General features: G+C 53.6%; 1 long non-coding RNA gene across 1 annotated transcript; it reads left to right on the forward strand.

Annotated features, from left to right (window-relative positions):
• The first annotated feature begins 1,024 nt into the window (after window positions 1–1,024).
• Window positions 1,025–2,161, forward strand: LOC138847257 (uncharacterized). The gene is made up of 3 exons (XR_011384942.1): window positions 1,025–1,157; window positions 1,863–1,961; window positions 2,085–2,161. It is a non-coding gene; the product is annotated as an uncharacterized lncRNA (long non-coding RNA).
• Window positions 2,162–19,732: the final 17,571 nt, after the last annotated feature.

Genomic DNA, 19,732 nt, shown 5'->3' on the forward strand with positions numbered 1-19,732 from the left:
CCCCTGTGCCCGCTGCGCCCCACTCCGGCGGTTATGTACCCCTAAGTCTGCCCTGAGCGCGCATCGGCAGAGCCGAGCTCTAACTCGCTGCAGGGACAAAGCGGCCTGGACCACAAGAGGCCTTGACCCCGGGGAACGACTTCTGTTCTTTCTTACTAGAAAAAGCACAGGTTGGAGATGAGCCACAAGGATTAGAGTGGGCACCAGGGCTATTGCCATGGGGGACCCGCGTGGTGAGGTCGCCCACATTGCCCGAACTCCGTTCCTAGCTTTGCTCCGAGGCTCAACATGCGCGCGAGATCATCGAATAACGTTATTCCCAATTTGACAGACGAGGAGCTGGAGCCGCTGGGAGATGACGTCAGCAGGCCAAGGGCGCGTAGCTTCTGGGGCCAGCGTCCCGTTTGCCTTTGTGAAGAAGAGGGAACACGCCTTGCGCTTCTCCGAAGGAGAAACACGCTGATGTCAGGGATTCTTTCAAGAAAGCAGTTTGCAGGGCCAGTGCTGAGATCACTGGCCATTCAGCAGAAACGTCCCAAGCCCTGAATGCGATTGTGTCTCTGGTTTCACTTGTTTCGGTTTTTCAGGCAAAACTGATGCTCGGGATAATGACCTTCCACCGCCAAGGAAGAGCTGTGTTTTGCAAGCTCTGTTCGAATAGGCGGGGAATTAACAGGCTTCGACCAGATTTTTCTGGAAACCCAATGAAAGGAATTAACCCTCTCTCTGCAAAGCTTAGCTACCCTGGTAGCTCGTCCCAGGGGACCCTGGAGGTTTTAAAAATCGTCCCCTCTGGAGGGGTCTGCTCTGTCACCAGGGCTGCTCTTGCAACTGAGAAACAGGAAGGAGCGGTGTCTCTCATCACTTCCGGGACAAGTGCCCCCGAAGATGGTGGAGTCACGTGGGGAAGTTCCCTTTCTTCCCCAGCCTGAGCCCGAAATTGCCCCACCGCCCAGGGGCCTGGAGACGCTGGGCAGCCTGCAGCAGCCCTGGCACCTCGCCCTCTTTTATACAAAGCAGTCACTGTTGGGGAAACCAGGGTCCTGTGGCCATGTGGCACCACCCCCTGCCTGGCATTTGCGTGGGAGAAGAAACTTCTTTCTCCTTGACAATGGATGCTGATGGCAAACCCTTTGCAGAGGAGGCTTTGCCAGGAGGTGAGCACAGAGTGGAGCCCCAGGAGTGATGGCCTGGGGAAGCTGTGGCTGTCGCTGAGCAGAAGGCAGGCCTGGGTGGGTGGGTGGGGGGCGCTTCAGCTTCCCACCCCCATCAGCTGTCACCCAGGCCTCTCTCCCTTCACTCTGGTCCTTTCCTGGAATTTGTTTCAGGAGTTGTCTGGTCCCCGGCCGCCGTGACAGACACTTTGCACTGTGACCGTGTCTGGTAGTGTTCCAGTCTTACCTCTAAACGCAGGAGTACCGACCCTTTTTCACCACGATTTTCCTGGGGTACTTTACTAAGGAACTAACACTGGGGGTGAGCACTTGGCACAGCAGTTAAGACACCTGCATCCACGTTGGAGTGCCTGGGGTCTAGCCCTGGCTCAGCTCCTGACTCCAATTTCCCACTAATGAGCACCCCAGGAGGCAGGAGAGAAGGCCCAAGTACCTAGGTCCCTGCCACCTATGTGGGAGACCAGGATGGAGCTCCTGACTCTTGGCTTTGACCTGGCCCAGCCCTGGCTTTTCCAGGCATTTGGGGAGTGAACCAGTGTCTGGGTAATCTCTGTCTCTCTCCATCTCTGTGCTTCTCAAGTTAATACATTTAAAAGGAAATTAGTGTTGATGCGATACTGTTAACTAAATGACTAACTCTATTTGTGTTTCTCCAGTTTTTTCTCTCCTCTCCCTTTTCTGTTCCAGGATCTGATCCAGGATACCATATTGTGTCTGGTTTCCACGTCGTCTCTCATCTGTGACAAGTTGCTTAGTAGTTTTCCATGTTTCAAGACCTTGACTCAGGTATTTCACGAAATGCCCTCAGTTCGGGCTGGCCTGATGTCTTCTCGTGGCTATACCACGGTTATGGGTCTTTGGAAAGAATATCCCAGAAGTGAAATGTCCCTTTTCTTTGTGTTACACCAGGAGGCATGTGAAATGGATGTGAGGTTAATTTTGGTCACGTGGCTAAGGTGGCTCCGCCACGTGTCCCACTGGGAAGGTACGATTTTCCTTTTCTGTAGTCTACTTATGGGAAGCGAGTCCCTAAGTCTGGCTCACATGCAGAGAGAGGGAAGTGAGGTTCTACTTCCTGGAGGAGGGAGACTTTACCTAAATAATTGGGAATTCATCCATAGGGAAAATTAGTCTTTTTAAATTAATCTACTTAATCACTAATTAATTTTACTTAAGTATTAATTAATTTACTTTAATTATTCGTGTATAACTTATTTGCTTAATTATTCATTTATATTGGTATGGATTCCTTCTTGCTCATATTATTACAGGCTCGGTGATGACAAACTCCTGTGTTCTTTTTTCTCTTTTTAAAGATTTATTTGAAAGAGTGACAGAGAGAGGGAGAGAGGGTGAGATTGATCTTCCTTCTGCTAGTTCACTCCCCAAATGACCACAATAGCTGGGGCTGTTCTGGACTGAAGCCGGGAACCCAGGAGCCTGGGACTGGGTCTGAGTCTCCCATGTGGGTGGCAGAAGCACAATCTCTTGGGTCATCTGTTGTTGCTTTCCCAGGCGCATTAGCAGGGAGCTGGGTAGGAAGAGGAACAGCCAGGACTCGAACTGGCAGTCCATGGGATGCTGGAGTTGCAGGCAGTGCCTAAATGTTGCACCACAATGCCAGCCCTGGTCCCTAAGTCCTTCTGTCACGCCTCCCTTTTGTCTCATTACTTTCTGTACTGCACAATGCGCTAGGCTCCCTTTGGACTGAACTGGTTGCATGGTCAGCTGCATTAGAACTCGGGACTTCGGGCTTTGTGAGACCACACTGCCCTTCCTGGAACTGCTGTTTTCTTGGTGGGCCTAGGGCGCAGAGCCAGCTGTTCCATACAGCCTCTGGTCAAAGGAGAGGATGAAGGAGGCTTGAGTAGGTCACCTCTCTCTTGGTCAGGCAGAATCAGCAGATGTCGGTGGGCAGGAAGCTCAGAGATCTCTTGGCTCAACTGTCTTCCCTTGCAGGTGGGGGAACTGTTGAGAGAGGCAGTGTAACCTGCCCAAGACCAGCTATAGCTTGGTAGAGCTGTAAGACTGGGGGACAGGGTCTGGGGCCCTGCACACCCTCGTTTCTCTGCTCTGCCCATCACAGAGTGGGCTACAAGGTCGGGGGTCAAGGTCTACAGAAACAGAGTCCTTGGAAATTATATTTCCCACCGTGGCCTAAACAGAGACTTCGGCCAGGAAGGTTCCTTCATCCCTTGAGCATCCTGAAATGAGCACTGAGAGCTGACTGAGGCCCGCCCGAGGGGTCTGGAAATTTGGTCCCCATGCTTCACAGCAGTAGTGACCTCATCGAAAAGTGGCTGCCTAGGGATGTGAATTCCAGAGCTACCATTTTTCAGTAGTGTTGTATCCTCTCTTAATCCTGAGTGCCTGTGGGGCCGGAACTGTGGTGTACTGGGTAAAGCCGCCGCCTTCAGTGCTGGCATCCCATATGGGTGCCAGTTCGAGTCCCAGCTCTCTGCTATGGCCTGGGAAAGCAGTAGAAGATGGCCCAAGTCCTTGAGCCCCTGCACCCATGTGGGAGACCCAGAAGAAGCTCCTGGCTCCTGGCTTTGGATCGGCACAGTTCCATCCATCGCAGCCGATTGGGGAGTGAACCAGCGGATGGAAGACCTCTCTCTCTACCCCTCCTTCTCTCTCTGTGTAACTATGACTTTCAAGTAATTAAATAAATCTTAAAAAATAACCCTGAGTGCCTAAAAATCAGAGGATCATGGTGTCTGCCCGTCTCAGGACCTGAGTTTATTGGAAGCTTGACTGTAAGGTGGATGAAAGACCTCTCTCTGCCTCTGCCTCTCTGTAACTCTCCCTTTCAAATAAACAAATAAATCTTTTTTTAAAATTTTTTTTAATTTTTTTTTTTTGAGAAGTCACTGCAGCCAGTAAGCGTAGCCACAGCTGATGCGAGCGGTCCCCCTGCCCTCCCGGGTGAAGGCGGCAGTGACCATTCCTCAGCAGTTGCTGACTCCCCTGGGGGTCCAGCCCACGGGGAAGGGTGGGCTGACAGTGCCCGACCCGCCAGGACATGGGCATCGAGAGGGCCCTGGGGTGGGGGTGCCTGGCTCCGCCCAGTGCAGGCCCCAGTCACGGGGCCACGACGCACTGAGCAAGACCCTAGGTGTACGAATGACCTGGCTGGGAGACAAATAAATCTTTTTAAAAAATCTACCTCTCTTTCTCTCTCTTCCTTCCTTTCTATTTTTTAAAAGATTTATTTATTTTACTTGAAAGTCAGAGTTACACAGAGAGAGAAGAGGAGAGGCAGAGAGAGAGAGGTCTTCCATCTGCTGGTTCACTCCCCAATTGGCCACAATGGCTGGAGCTGCAGCCCATTCAAAGCCAGGAGCTTCTTTCGGGTCTCCCACATGGGTGCAGGGGCCCAAGGACTTGGACCATCTTCTACTGCTTTCCCAGGCCATAGCAGAGAGCTGGATCGGAAGCGGAGCAGCCAGGGCTCAAACTGGCGCCCATATGGGATGCCGGCACTGCAGGTGGTGGCTTTACTCGCTATGCCACAGTGCTGGCCCCTAAATAAACAAATCTTAAAAAAAAAAGACCTAAAAGGCTGACTGTAAGAAAGGAATCAAAACTTTCCCTCAACTCTTTTTTTATAACTTCTGGTTTCCTAATCTCTAGCACAGTATAAAGAACACAGTAAATAAATAAATAAGTAAATAAATAAATATTTAGCTATTGAATGAATGAGTTAAGGATCCTATTGGATATTTTGGGTTAAAGGACACTGCCATCTCTAATACTACACAGATGTTAGAAACTGTCAACTGTATTAACCAACACCCTGACCTTGGGTGAATTGCTTCACCTCTCTGGATTTCAGTCTCCGCACTTGCAATACAAGATGCTTCAGGTCTGTAGTTTCAGGGGTCACTGGTTATTATAAAGAGTATCATGAGAATTTTGAGATCGACTGAGGACACTGAAATAGAAACCATCAATACACAATACAAGCCGCTGAGTTAGGATACAAGAGTACACACCATCGTGGACCAGAGCAGGGATGACAAGATTTGTGTGTGTGTGTGTGTGTGTGTGAGTTCTAATTGATTGGTAACAGCTGCCTGGAATGCCACGTTGAGAGTCATGATTGATTAGTAATGTCTGTCATGCTATTGTGGACACGGAATACAAAGTAGTTGCAAGCATGCCAAGTTCCTGCCATCTCCCACTTAGCTCTTAGAACAGTGTGACCTTGGACTTTCCGGAAGCAACATGCTTCTGCGCAATAGAGAAACCACTCGGATGCAGCAGACTTCCCAGAGTCCAACACAGAGCTCTGGCGCTGCAGTAGACTTGTCACCCTTCCGCCTTGGATGGCCTCTGTTTTTAACTTTCTCGGGCAAATAAAGAAGATGCACATGAGTGTGTAATTCATCGTGAGACGTGAACTCCAGACCCGGGGTCTCTCCACTATTCTGAGACACACTCGTGTACACGACATCTGTTCTTCAGGAAAATGAGGACGTAGAAGGACATGAAAACATGCACCTGCTGGCTCCGTAGCACAGGTTGAACACCCACAATGTACTGAAAATGCGGGTGACCTCCCCAGGAAAAAGGACTTGCCCCTTTCTCTTGCTTCCTGAAGAGTGGAGGCCGAACCTTTGACGGGTCGGTAAGCGTGGGTCTGTGAGCTTTCTTGGTAGAACCCTTATTTCTCCCAGTCTCCCATGGTGATGTGAAAATGGTTTCAGGTCTGACTGAGAATTCTTGAAGGAAACAAGTCACGTGCCGCCTAACGCTGGGGACACGTTCTGAGAAATGGGTCCTTAGGTGGTTTTGTCGTTGTGCAAACAGCACACGGTGTACTTAGCACAAACCAAGACAGCTGGGATGTCCCTGGGTAATACAGTCTTACAGGAGCCCCATGGCGTAGTGGTTAGTCACGGACAGGAGCATCATAACGCAAGATCTGACTGCTCCCCAAAGAGACTCTGACTCTCCCCTGCACACAGAGAAGCCACCGGCCACGGAGACAGCTTCTCAGCCATTAAGTGCCATCCTCTTGCTCAATGCGCTTTTGAAATCCAAGCGTGCTGTGAGGATGAGCATGTTCCCATGCTTTCTCGTATAGCTGGGAGTGTGGAGAGGCCTCTGTATCTTGGCTGGGGGGGGGGGGGCTGTGTGTGCCCACCTCCCTGGGAGGCCAGACATACACCAGCAGGGAGGAACAGCACCATAGCCCCTGGAGTGCTCCCGTGCCTCAGCCGCGCAGTCTCCCGGTGAGCCGCGCTTAGCATTGCTCTTTCTCCACTGTCCAGGCAGTTCCTGAAAAGGCTGTGCTCAGGGAGCGATTACTTCAGGGCCTGAAATAGCTTTTTTCCTGTCCCAGCTATGACACAGTCACTTCCTCATAGAGCCATGGCTCCAAGAGGAACAAGACGTCCCTGCAAGGGAGCCAAGGAGGTCACGTGATCAGACAGCTGGGGGCCTCCCGGGGACCTTGTTTCCCCTTGAGCTATTGGCAGAAGGCTATCTGCAACGGGCCGTGGACAGCCACCCTGAGCCTCCTGTCGGCCGGGGATTCAGTCCCGAGCACGTTCCACAGGGGACAGATGCTTCAGCCACGGATGACACGGAGGGTGGCTGGGGATGGAACGTCTTCGGCGACCACATGGGGATGACCTCAGCATGCATGTGCCTGCACGTTAGGCGAGCAGGGAAGCCCCGTGGCCCTGTGATCTCTGTCCCCAGTGGAGGCTGTGCAGTTGGGACCATCAGCCCAGCCTGTTGGCTAGGGAATTCCTTGGCGTAATCTGGAGCCAGCTGGAGCGCAGAGAGGGAAGCAGAGGGAGTAAAGGCTTCTGTAGAATGCGGGCTCAGGCGGAAGAGAGACACTCAGGAAGGACCAGCCTCGGCCCTTCTGTCAGCTCTAGAACCCCCAGGCCTCACAGACCCCTGGCCAAGCTTTCCCGGGAGGTAGCCGGACTCTACGGGGGAAACTATGACTTAGGCGTCCATGCAGGAGCAGGCTGGGGAGCTGAGAAAAGGTCTTCAGAGGCCCTGAGAACGGGGAAGAATGAGCTGAGTCAGAAGCCAACAAGAGGAACCTATGTAGAGGAACTGGGTCTGTAGGGTTCAAGGCAGCCTCACCCTGGGAGACAGAGTTAGGCATTAAAAAAAAAATCTTGAATTTCTGGTGCCATGATGCCATGAAAATCTTTGGGAGACACAAAGTGACTTTATATTGGTTTAGTGAAAACTGTCAGTAGCTAATTAAGTTACCTTTCAGGTGAATGGGAGAATCCCTGATTAGACTGTAAAAACTTCTAGAATGCCAAGAACCCGGGAGGAGCTCCCCAGGCCATCTGGTCTACCGCCCAGCCCCTTCTCTCCTGCAGTTGCAGGGAAACCCAAATGCTCCAGGGCTTTTGGCCTGTGGAAGTGTTGCAGTTGGCCATTGGCCAGGTGAGGCCACGCGGCTTCCATTCACACCTGGGCCGTGGACAAGGCCACAGATCCAAGCGGTGGACGTCAGGGTTGCTTTGGTGAAATGCAGTTGCGGACAACAGTTTGCCCTGGAGAGTTTAAGCTAGAAGGAGTTTCTCTGTGGATATGGGGAACATCTCAGAACTGTCAGAAAGGCTGGAAGAACAGGTTCCAGGGTGAACTCCCATGAGCAGTTCCTAGAGCCACGCCAGTTCCTAGATCAGGCGGGGAGGGAGCTGCTGCCACTGCGAATCACAAACCATGCCTGCCTGTGCCACAGGTGGAGCTGCCTCTGCTCCCAACCCCCGAAGCCTGCTGCACCTGCACACCGCAAAACGTGTGCCTGCACCCCTCCCCGCCCCGGTTCCTCCTGTAGCTCACTTCCAAATGAAAGTTTTGTGTGGGTACACAGAGAAAGCTCACATACACACACACACACGCACATGCACACAGAGTGTGAATATCCTTAAAATGCGGGGAGGCTACACAGTTTTCTGAGGAGTCAGGAATGGCAGACTTCAACTACAGGGCTATGGCAGGGGATACCTGGGGCAGGGGCACCTGCAGCAAGTGTCCCATTGAGAGGGTCAAGTGACAGTTTCCTTGGTGGGCCTCCCTTAACAGCTTTCAGCTCAGTGAGTTTGAGGCAAAATGGAGTGGAAAAAAAGCTTATATTCTAGATTCTCCATTCGACCAACTGTACCTGTCAGCGCTATTTATTCATTTTTAAAGATACCTCCAAAGCAAGCCTTGAGCCACCCAGGGTGTTGTTTTGCCTTCTACAGCTCTGGTCTATTCTGGGCATTGTGAAATTCACCAGCAGTGGCCTTGCTGGGGAGTCGGGAAAACAAATACTGGCGGTGTTCCCAACACAGCCCAGTCCTGTAGGATAAGCCCCTGATGAGTGGTGTCGGTGATGGTACAGGAGCTCCCAGGGAACCTCTGGTTTGGGGGGGTTGGGGGGGTTTTGGGGGGAGGCTGGAGCAGAGCTGCATCTCTATCAGTGGTGGGATTTGGACGCTCAGTGAAGAGGAAGAAATGGTGGTGGGTGTGAGCTACTGGTGGGGGGGTAGGGGGACTTCCAGGTAAAATTTGGAAGCAGTGCAGGTTTGGTAGAAGTGGCGTAGGTGATAACAACAGAAACTTGATTTGGGACCATATTTTGGAGAATCTTAATGGCTTCATGAATTAACTTAGGCTTAGTTTTGAGTGATAGAAATCCAACTCAGAGGCCGGCGCCGTGGCTCACTAGGCTAATCCTCCGCCTTGCGGCGCCGGCACACCGGGTTCTAGTCCCAGTCGGGGCACTGGATTCTGTCCTGGTTGCCCCTCTTCCAGGCCAGCTCTCTGCTGTGGCCCGGGAGTGCAGTGGAGGATGGCTCTAGTACTTGGGCCCTGCACCCCATGGGAGACCAGGAGAGGCACCTGGCTCCTGCCATCGGATCAGCGCGGTGCGCCGGCTGCAGCGCACTGGCCGCGGCGGCCATTGGAGGGTGAACCAATGGCAAAGGAAGACCTTTCTCTCTGTCTCTCTCTCTCTCACTGTCCACTCTGCCTGTAAAAAAATAAAGAAAGAGAAAAAGAAATCCAACTCAGATCAACAAAAGATAAAAGGAATTTATCGCTCATCTAGTTACAAAGCTCAAGGGCATGAGCTTGAAACATGGCTACATCTAGGTGCTCAGAATATTATCACCAGCTCAGTCTCTCGCTCTCAGCTCTGGTTCACCTGTGTTGGTTTCACTTCCCAGCAGGCTTTCTCCATGTGACTCCATTTCTCCTGCTAACTCCAGGCTTCCGTCGTCCCAGAGCAGCAACAGCTGGCCAGATATTTCCAAGGGTTGGAGCTGGTGTTGAGGCACAGCGAGTTAAGCCTCTGTCTGCAATGCTGGCGTCCCATATCAGAGCGCCGGGTGGAGTCCGGCTGTTCCACTTCCCCTCCAGCTCCCTGCCAATGCACCCGCTGGGAGGCAGCAGGTGATAGCTCAGGTACTTGAGCCCCTGTCACCCACATGGGAGACCCAGATGAAGTTCCTGGCTCCTGGCATCGGCCTGGCCTAGGCCTGATGGGGGCAGCGATTTGGAGAGTGAACCAGAAGATGAAAGATCTCCCTAACCCTCTGTCTCCCTGTCTTCTGTATCACTCTGCCTTTCAAATAAATAAATAAATCTTTAAAAAAAATTTAAAAGGTCTTAGAATCTTGGCACCGAGGCTTGTGGATGGGCTCAGCCAGGGACCGTGGGATTTCTCACTGAGTGGGTCTGGAGTTAATGGCTAATTTTATGTCTGTTTGATTAAGCCATGGGAATGCCTAGATACGTGTCAGACATAATTCTGGGTGTTTCTGGATGTGTCAAGAGACTGAGTGGAGCAGTTTGCCTGCCCTACAGCGGTGGGCCTTCGCTGATTCATTGAGGGTCTGACTGCAGCAAAAGGCTGCGCCTCCTCTCAATCAGAGGGGAGTCCTCTGTCTTAACCGCTATTTTAATCCATTTTCTGTTGCTCTCACAAATCCCTGAGACTGGGTCATTTAGAAAGCACAGAAGTGGTTCTGGACTGGAAAGCGCAAGAACGAGGCGCAGGGGTCAGGCCTCCTTGGGGCGCCCCAGCCCGGCAGAGGCCATCACGTGGCAAGGCAGAGCAGGCTTGTGGGAGAGCTCCGGCTACAACAAAGCCACTTCCACCAAAGCCACGAGTGGGCGGAGCCTCCACGGACTCACCTCCCCACACCACGGCACTAGGGACCAAGTTTCCAAACACATGGGCTCCAGGGGACATATCAAGGCTAGCGACTGCCTTCAAGCTGGGCCATCAGCTTTTGGATTCCAACTGAAAGCTGGTCTGGGGACCGGGGCTATGGCGCAGCAGGTTAAAGCTCCAGCCTGCAGCTCTGGTATCCCATAGGGGCGCCGGCTCTAGTCCCAGCTGCTCCACTTCCGATCCAGCTCTCTGCTATGGCCTGGGAAAGCAGTAGAAGATGGCCCAAGTCCTTGGGCCCCTGCACCCATGTGGGAGACCCGGAGGAAGCTCCTGGCTCCTGGCTTCAGATGAACTTTGGGGGTGTTTGTGCCATTGGCGGGTGAGGTTCTGTGTAGTTTATAAACCCCGGACTCCAAGCCTGTAGCAGTCAGATTGCACTGAAATGTCTGGGATGAGGGCTGGTGTCATGGGGCAGAGGGCTAAGCTGTGGCTTGTGACACTGGCAGCCCATATCAGAATGCCTGGTTCTGGTCCTGGACGCTGTGCTTCTGATCCAGCTCCTTGCTAAGGCACCTGGCAAGGTAGCAGATGATGGTTCAAGTGCTTGGGCTTCTGGTAGCCACATGGAAGCCCTCCATGGAGTTCCAGGTTCCCGTTTCAACCTGGCATTTGGGGAGTGGCCCAGTGGATGGAAGATCTCTCTCTGGCTGTCTTGCTGCCTTGCCAAGAAAATGAAAATAAATGATTTACACCTTCCCTGTGGTCCGTCATCCCTCCAGGCCTCAGGAGGTGTCGGAGCCACCAGGGTGAAGGGGCTTTGGTCCCTGGATGACTGGGTGGAGCAGAGTTCCTTGCTCTCGGCTTCTCCTTGGTCTGCGCCAGGGGCGAGAGACAAACCTCGATTCTGCTACGCTGCTGAGATTTGGGGGTGCCACAGAGCAGTCACTAGCTGCCCGATTTTAGGGAGCCTCACTGCAACCTGGCGAGAGGGAGAGAGGAGCTTGGGGACCCTGGTTAGGGCCGAGTCCTGGCTGCAGCCCTTGGGGCAAATGAGAACTCGGATGTGCAGGCAGGTGCGGGGTTTGGGAGACAGAGCTGACTGTGGGGAGCTCTGGGGCCGCGTGGGCATCCGGGTTCCGAGGTGACGGGGTGTTCGGCTTAGACATGGGTTGGGCGTCCCCCAAGGCTCCATGTGTTGAGTTTGTCCCTCCCTATGGGGTCTGCAGAGGGTGGAAACTTAAGCCAACTCTAGCATTAGAGCTGAGGCCTCTGGGAGGTGGAGAGGGTTAGGCACCGTCAGGGTGCAGCCCCATGGCTGAAGCCTGGTGGCTTTGGAGTAAGAGGGAGAGACCAGGAGAGACAGCTGGGTGTGCCTGCCCTGTCTCTCGCCGCGTGCTGCCCTGGGCCACCATGGAACTCTGCCGGCAGAAAGGCCATTGCCAATGTGGCCCAACAATCTCGGGCCTCCAGAACCAAGAGCCAGAATAAACCTGTTTTCTTTGTAACTCACCCCGGGCTGTGGTTTTGTGTTATTAGCAACAGGACACAGATGACTACGCGGGGATGTCCAAGTGCAAGTTCAGGGGGCAGCTGGCAGGCGGCCAGGCCTGGGGTGAGGTTAGAAGCTGTCCCCCCAGGAGTGGCCACCAGAGCGAGAGGAATGGCCGCTAGAGCCAGAGCTTGTGAAGGGAGGACGGTGCGGGCCGTCAACCGGCAGGAGCACGGCGGCTCCGCGCGTGGCACAGTCGCAAGGACCTCGCTTCTCCAAGGCCCCAGGCGGAAGGAGACGAAGGTCGTGCCTGGTGCGGTGGCGGAAGTAGGCGGGAGCTAAGATGCAAAGCGAACGTTTCTCCAACACAACTGGGCGGAGACCACTATCTGAGCGATTGGTCCCAGGAGGTGGGACTTGGGGGAGTTGCGTTTGTGTCCAGGAGTCTGGGGCCTGAGGTAGGGGAGAGAGAGGGACAAGGCAGCGTGGTGCGAGGTCCCTGTGAGCACAAAGGGGCGGGGACTTAGCGAAATCTGTTATAACTGCACGACTCGGCTACATTTGGGTGTAGGTGCTGGTGTGACCTCTTCTGTACATAGGGTGTGGTGCGGTCCCAGGGTGTATAACAGAGAAACGTCAGCCCTGTGGGTTTGCACATACTCAGTCTTGCTAAGCCTCAGTCTCTCCACCTGCAAAATGGGGCTTCAGTAATTTCTGCTTCAGAGGGCCACTGGTGGTGCATAGAAAGCACACGATGAGAGTAAGAGGGCAGCATGAGTTTAGGAGCTCTGGAAGTAATCAGTATCATGAACTTGACATTTTGCACAGCACTTTGCCTTGTACAAAAAGCTTTGGCATTTATACTCTAGAAAACAATGCAGCTCTACTTCCCATCTTCTGAGATCCAGCTCAGCAGGAAGGAGGGCAGCTCTACCCCAGGCTAGAGTCCAGGCCTGACTCTGATTGGTTCATTTGGGATGATGAGCCCATCCTTGAGCCAATCTCCGTGGTGAGAATGGAATATACTGATTGGTTGAGGACCAGGTCGGGTGACTCTTGGCCCTCTGAGTTGGGGAGAGGTGTGTTCTCCAGGGGGAACCAGGGAACCTCTCCTGAGTGTGGCCTGAGCAGAGACCCGAGGGGACAGCAACCGCAGGTGCTGCTGAGAGCCAGGGCTCTTTCGGGAGGGTGAAGTCTCCATCAGGCTCTCCGGGAATGGCTCTTCCCCATTTCTCTAGAATAGAAGTGCACCAACCATCTTGGGATCCAGGAAATCCCGCAGCTGCAGCAGCCTTGGCATCCAGGGTCTACAGAGAGAGACAGGGTGCGCCCTGGTGTCTGTCACAGATGTGCTGGGTGCGCCCCGGATGATCCCATTTTACTCTCATGGCCGAGTCTTCGCACCGCAGAGGGAGGCGTTGATGAATTTCTCTACCATGTGCCAGGAAGTGCCAATTCAAGAGCCTGGTGTGTGGCTGGCGCTGTGGCCACAATGGCCAGGCTGAAGCCAGGAGCCTGGAACTCCATCCAGGCCTCCCACATGCATGGCAGAGACCCAAGCACTCATCATCTGTCATCTGGTGCATTCCCAGGTGCGTTTGCAGGGAGCTGGATCCCAGGTGGAGCAGCCTGGTCCCCAGCCGGCCCTCATCTGAGAATGCTGGCACCGCAAGCTTAGCCCCTTGTGCCAGGCCAGGCCAACTCTCTGTGTATAGTTTGGTTTTCAGACTTTCAAAGCTTGACTATCCTGGGGAAACTGAGGCAGTGCATAGGAGACACCAGCTGTCAGGACAGGAGCCCCTTGAAAGCACACCACTTGGTGTTTGGAGGCAGCGGAACCATCTTTCAGTCCGTCTGGACAAGCAGTCACTTCTTTGCAGCAGGTGAGGGAAGAGTTTCTGGAAGATTCCTTCATGCCATACCAAGCTCTCTTTAAGGTGGAAAGATTGGTAATGATGAGCTGTCTCCTCCTCCTGTCCCAGTCACCTCCTGCTCTGTGTTGTGCCCCGGCCATGCTTCCTAGGGATTGAGTCCCCGTCTGGGTGTGTGGGTGGCCAGTGCTCTGGGACTCCGTCAGGGAGGGCCACCTGACACCCAGGCCTGGAGGGCGGCCTCTGACCCCTTCATCCTCCATTTTATTCCTTTCTTGGCCAGCACCGCGGCTCACTAGGCTAATTCTCCACCTCTGGCGCCGGCACCCCGGTTTCTAGTCCTGGTCGGGGCGCCGGATTCTGTCCCGGTTGCTCCTCTTCCAGGCCAGCTCTCTGCTGTGGCCCAGGAGGGCAGTGGAGGATGGCCCAAGTGCTTGGGCTCTGCACCCGCATGGGAGACCAGGAGAAGCACCTGGCTCCTGGCTTTGGATCAGCATGGTGTGCCAGCCGCAGTGCGCTGACTGCAGCGGCCATTGGGGGGTGAACCAACGGCAAAGGAAGACCTTTCTCTCTGTCTCTCTCTCTCACTGTCCACTCTGCCTGTCAAAGAAATAAAAAAAAGAATAAATAAACATTATTCCTTTCTCCGTTGCACCTGATTTCTATGGTTGCTGGGTCATCAGCCACCTTCCGGGGAATGGAGGCTCCAGGACAGGAATTTCTGTTGTTCCAGGTTGGAATAGTCCTTGGCATGCAGTAAATGCTCCTAACTCTGTTGATTCCCAGACACTGTGCCGAGTTCTGCCCATGCCTTATCTCACTGAATGCAAAGCCATGGTGGTTTGTCCACACGGGACCCCAGACCCAATTTCAGTAAGTGGGCAAGTAGGTAGAGCAAGGCCCGAGGCAGTGCCTCCTCCTCCCCCGTGGTAGCAGGCCCTGGGTGTAAGAAGGCCTGTGAAATTCACAAGGCCAGGCTGTCCATGGGGTTGGCGGCACCTCTGATGCTAGCAGCTTCACACCTGCCCTGGTGTGAAAGTCCTTGGCGTCACAGGACAATCGTGGCTCCCAGAACCTTCTTTTCAGAAATGAGCAACAAACCAAAGAGGAGACAGCCATCCACAGAGAGCTACAGTGAGGGGTGGGGGGATGGCTTGCAGTTCTGGCTTCTTCTCTCCTCCTCCAGTCCTGCTGCCGCTCTCTGAGGCTGCAGGTGCAGAGCGAGGGGCCAGGAGCTGCACCAAGTTCAGCTGCACGTTCAGATCTCAACCGATGTCAGGCCCCGGTCCTAGGCTGGACCTTTTTTTAGACAGATGGGAAATTTCACTGGGTCACACCCTTAGATAACATATAATTGAAACGTTAGGGCAAACGTTAGGGTCTAGAATGGCTAATGAGCTCTCTGGGGTGAATGTTTATGATTCTGGAAAGGCTCCAGCATTGACCGCCGGGCAGTGTAGCCCCTCTTTCCACTTCCTTCCCGATTTTGACTAATTTCCTTTCCCTGGCCTGATCCCCATGTCATGAATCATTTAAAGCAGACTCCTTCTCACTCACAGTCGGCTCGCGTTTTGGTTAATGACCAAGCCTGCGACACACATGCATTGAAGACCCCATGAGTGCAAAGTCATGCCTACAATGAAGAGCAAGACGAAGCATCTGCCTCTTGGGGTGTTTGCCTCCAGCGGCCCACGCTGCAGGCCTGGCTCCGTGTTCCTACCGCACCCTGGGTTAGTCTCTGGGCGTGAGTGGCAGAAACGCAACCATAGCTTACAACCCATCAGAATTATAGGAATGCACCACAGCCGTCCAGAGGAGCTCCGCCCATCCGGCCCGCCCACCGCAGCTCTGCTCCTGTCCAATTTTATCCTGGAGGCCTCTCTTCTGTGTGTGAGCCTCAGGTCTCAGGAGGGGGTCTCTCTGGCTGCTGTGTGACCATGACTGTGACCGGCAGACACTGTCAGGGGCCGTCTGCTCCAAGAGGGTGGGCCCTGGAGAGAAGAGCCAGCCTCACTCTTGCCCAGGGCCGGTGTGGGGGCCTCGGGGGTGCACAGCTGGCAGGCAGGAGGCGAGAGAGGGAGGGAGGGAGACAGAGAGAGGCCTCCTCCTGCAGGCAGTAAACACCCCTGGGTGACTCTGCCATGTGGTTTGAACACGCTTCCTGAGACTTCTGCCTTCTATTGCAATAGTCTCAGCCGTTCCCCCTTGGTTTCAGGGCCCACACACCGCCCAGTTTATCCTCAGCAGCACCACGCTCTGTGCACTTGCGTGCACAGGGGGCCGCCGAGTGTTTGCAGGAAGAAGAGGAAGGCGAGAGCACGCAGACATTTGCTTCCTCTGGGAACCGGATCCGCTTCTCACCTAGAACTGGGTCAGAGGTCCCAGCCTGGGACTGCTGCTCCGGGGCCTGTGTGGACATGACCGCAGAGGAAGGAGACTCAGACGCGTCCTGGACGTTCAGCTGGGATGAGCTCCTCCGTAAAATGTGGCTTCACCCTGGCCTTTGTCGCGGGAGCCTGTGAGGTCCAAGGATGAAATGCAGCCTCGCTCGTGCCGTCAGTGCAGGAGGCGGCCTGGGAGCCAGGATGCCTGCCCCTCCCTCCCTGCACGTCCAGCTGCACTTGCTTACCTTCTCTTTCTTTCGTAAGATTATTTATTTATTTGAAAGGCAGAGTGATAGAGAGAGATTTTTCCTTTCTTTTTTCTTTTTCTTTTTTCTTTTTTTTTTTTTGACAGGCAGAGTGGACAGTGAGAGAGAGACAGAGAGAAAGGTCTTCCTTTGCCATTGGGTCACCCTCCAATGGCCGCTGCAGCCGGCGCACCGCGCTGATCCAAAGGCAGGAGCCAGGTGCTTCTCCTGGTCTCCCATGGGGTGCAGGGCCCAAGGACTTGGGCCATGCTCCACTGCACTCCCAGGCCACAGCAGAGAGCTGGACTGGAAGAGGAGCAACCGGGACAGAATCCGGCGCCGCGATCGGGACTAGAACCTGGTGTGCCGGCGCCGCAGGCAGAGGATTAGCCTAGTGAGCCATGGAGCCGGCAGAGATTTTTCCAATCCTCTGGTCCACTCCCAAAATGCTTGCAACAGCCAGGGCAGGGCCAGGAAGTCCATCTGGGTCTCCCATGTGGGTGCAGGGGCCCAAACACTCGGGCCATCTTCTGCTGCTTTTCCCTGGCCATTAGCAGGGAGCTGGATCAGAAGTGGAGCAACCGGGTCACAAACTGGCGCCCACTATGGGATGCTGGCATTGCAGGTGGTGGCTTTACCTGGTATGCCACAACAGTGGTCCCAAAATAGATGTTTTTAAAAGGATTTGTTTATCTTTATTTGCAAAGCAGAGCAACAGAAGTTGGGGGTGGGAAGAGGAGCGAAAGAGGAGGAGAGAAGAAGAGAGAGAGATCTTCCATCCTCTGGTTCACTCCTCAAATGCATGCAACAGCTGGGGCTGGGCCAGGTCCAAGGCCAGAGTCGGGAACTACATCCAGGTCTCCTACATGGGTGACAGGAACCCAAGCACTTGAACCATCATCCACTGCCTTCCTGCTTCCCAGATGCATTTGCGTTAAGCTGGATGGAGAGAGGAAGAGCTGAACTCTGACTGGCTCTCCAGTAAGGGAGGCAGGTGTTCTGAGCTGTGTTTGTGGGCCACTGCACCACAAACTGGCCCAGGTATTTTAGAAGTTTTTTTTTTATTATTATTTGAAAGGCAGAGAGAGAGAAAGACACACACACACAGATGCACACACACACATGCATACACACACAGAGAGACTGAGATCTTCCATCTGGTAGTTTACTCCCAAATGCCTGCAAATCTGAGGCTGGGTCAGACTGAAGTCAGGAGCTGGGAACTTCATCTGGATCTCTCATGTGGGTGGCAGGAGCTTGGGCCATCATCTGCTGCCTTCCATGCGTATTAGCAGGGAGCTGGATCAGAAGGGGAGGCAGGACTGGCTCCCAGGCACTCTATAGCCCTCCAAGTGGCGGCTGGACCCACTGCACCACAAAGTCTGTCCCTTAGCTCTTTTCTGCTAGGCCAAACACCTGCCCTGCACTTTTTTTAAAATTTTATTTATTTAAAATTTTATTTATTTTTTGACAGGCAGAGTGAACAGTGAGAGAGAGAGACAGAGAGAAAGGTCTTCCTTTGCCATTGGTTCACCCTCCAATGGCTGCCGCGGCCGGTGCGCTGCACTGATCTGATGGCAGGAGCCAGGTACTTCTCCTGGTCTTCCATGGGGTGCAGAGCCCAAGCACTTGGGCCATCCTCCACTGCACTCCCTGGCCACAGCAGAGAGCTGGCCTAGAAGAGGGGCAACCGGGACAGAATCCGGCGCCCCGACCGGGACTAGAACCCGGTGTGCCGGCACCGCAAGGCGGAGGATTAGCCTAGTGAGCCACGGTGCCGGCCGCACCTGCCCTGCACTTTAATACCCGAACCAACTCCAAGGCCTCTAAGGTCTTTGCGGGGTGTGTGGATATATCCGTGTGCCCGTGCAGGGATTCTTGCTGTAGCAGTGTTTGTTGCGTGAGTATTTCTTTCTTTCTTTTTTTTTTGACAGGTAGAGTTAGTGAGAGAGAAACAGAGAGAAAGGTCTTCCTTCATTGATTCGCCCCCCAAATGGCCACTACAGCCAGCCCACTGCTCTGATCCGAAGCCAGGAGCCAGGTGCTTCTCCTGGTCTCCCATGCGGGTGCAGAGCCCAAGCACTTGGGCCATCCTCCACTGCCCTCCTGGGCCACAGCAGAGAGCTGGACTGGAAGAGGAGCAACCGGGACAGAATCTGGCGCCCCAGCCGGGACTAGAACCCGGTGTGCCAGTGCCGCAGGAGGAGGATTAGCCTAGTGAGCCGTGGCGCCGGCCCTGTTGCGTGCGTATTTCTAATGAATACAGACATGACCACTTCCGGAAGATGCGGTCCGTGAGACGCTCAGGTGTTACTCAGTGCTGGTTGTGGTCAGTGTCCCAGCTCTTGCCCTTCACAGGTGTAGGTGATATTGGGGAGGAAGTCTGTAACTTACTCTACCAGGAATTCGATTATAAAGCGGTTATTGGAACTGGGACTCTATTTTCTCATAAAAACAATTTATATATGGTGATTATGTGGTTTAGTTAATCCTTGCAGCTTGTTTCACGCCATATATATAGTTGAAATTCTGCCCACTTGGAATTAACGCAAATACGAAATACTACTTTTTCCACCATCAGTGCCTAAATAGAAAAACTATAAAACTAAGTAAGAAATTATTGTTAATGATCATGAATGATGGTGGTAGGGGTGAGAGGCTCCTGTTAGAAGCGGAGATGAGGGTGGGTAGCACTGTGGCACAGTGGGTTAAGCCACAACCTGCAGCACCAGCATCCCATATGGGTACAGTTTGAGTACTAGCTGCTCCTCTTCTGATCCAGCTCCCTGCTAATGGCCTGGGAAAGCAGTAGAAGATGGCCCTAGTCCTTGGGTGCCTGCACCTATGTGGGAAACCTGGATGAAGCTCCTGGCTCCTGGCTTCAGCCTGGCCCAGCCCAGGCTGGTGTAGCCATTTGGGAGAGTGAACCAGCGGATGGAAGATTCCCTCTCTTTATCTCTTTCTCTCTCCTCTTTATAAATAAATAAACATATATATATTTTTTAAAAAGTGGAGGTGGGGAAGACTTGGATTCCTGATGAGACCTGTAGCTATCCTAAGGGCTTTGTGTGCTGATGGTCCTGGGGTGTGGCCATGGCTACTTTTACATTTACGTCTTTCTCTTCCTTCTCTAAAGCATCATTAGCCCCACTGTTTAAGTTGATCCGATGTGATTAGATCTTGGAATTTTGTTAGCAAGTGGAATTTCTTCTTTCACTCGTGAAGAAGAAAGGAGGCAATTTTCCTCTTGAAAGCAGTCGGTGTGAGGTGGAACAGAGTAGACAGAGAGACGGCCAGCGCAGGTGAGTTGGTGCTCCCGGCGGGGTGGCTGCCCTAGAAAGGGGGGCAGGAAGCAAGAGGGAGGGCTGGGGCATGAGCCCCCCCGTGCAGCATGACCTCCGTGACTCGTGCTGGATTACT

The sequence above is a fragment of the Oryctolagus cuniculus genome, chromosome 20 (genome assembly GCF_964237555.1).
Source record: "Oryctolagus cuniculus chromosome 20, mOryCun1.1, whole genome shotgun sequence".
In the NCBI taxonomy this organism is placed as follows: domain Eukaryota; kingdom Metazoa; phylum Chordata; class Mammalia; order Lagomorpha; family Leporidae; genus Oryctolagus; species Oryctolagus cuniculus.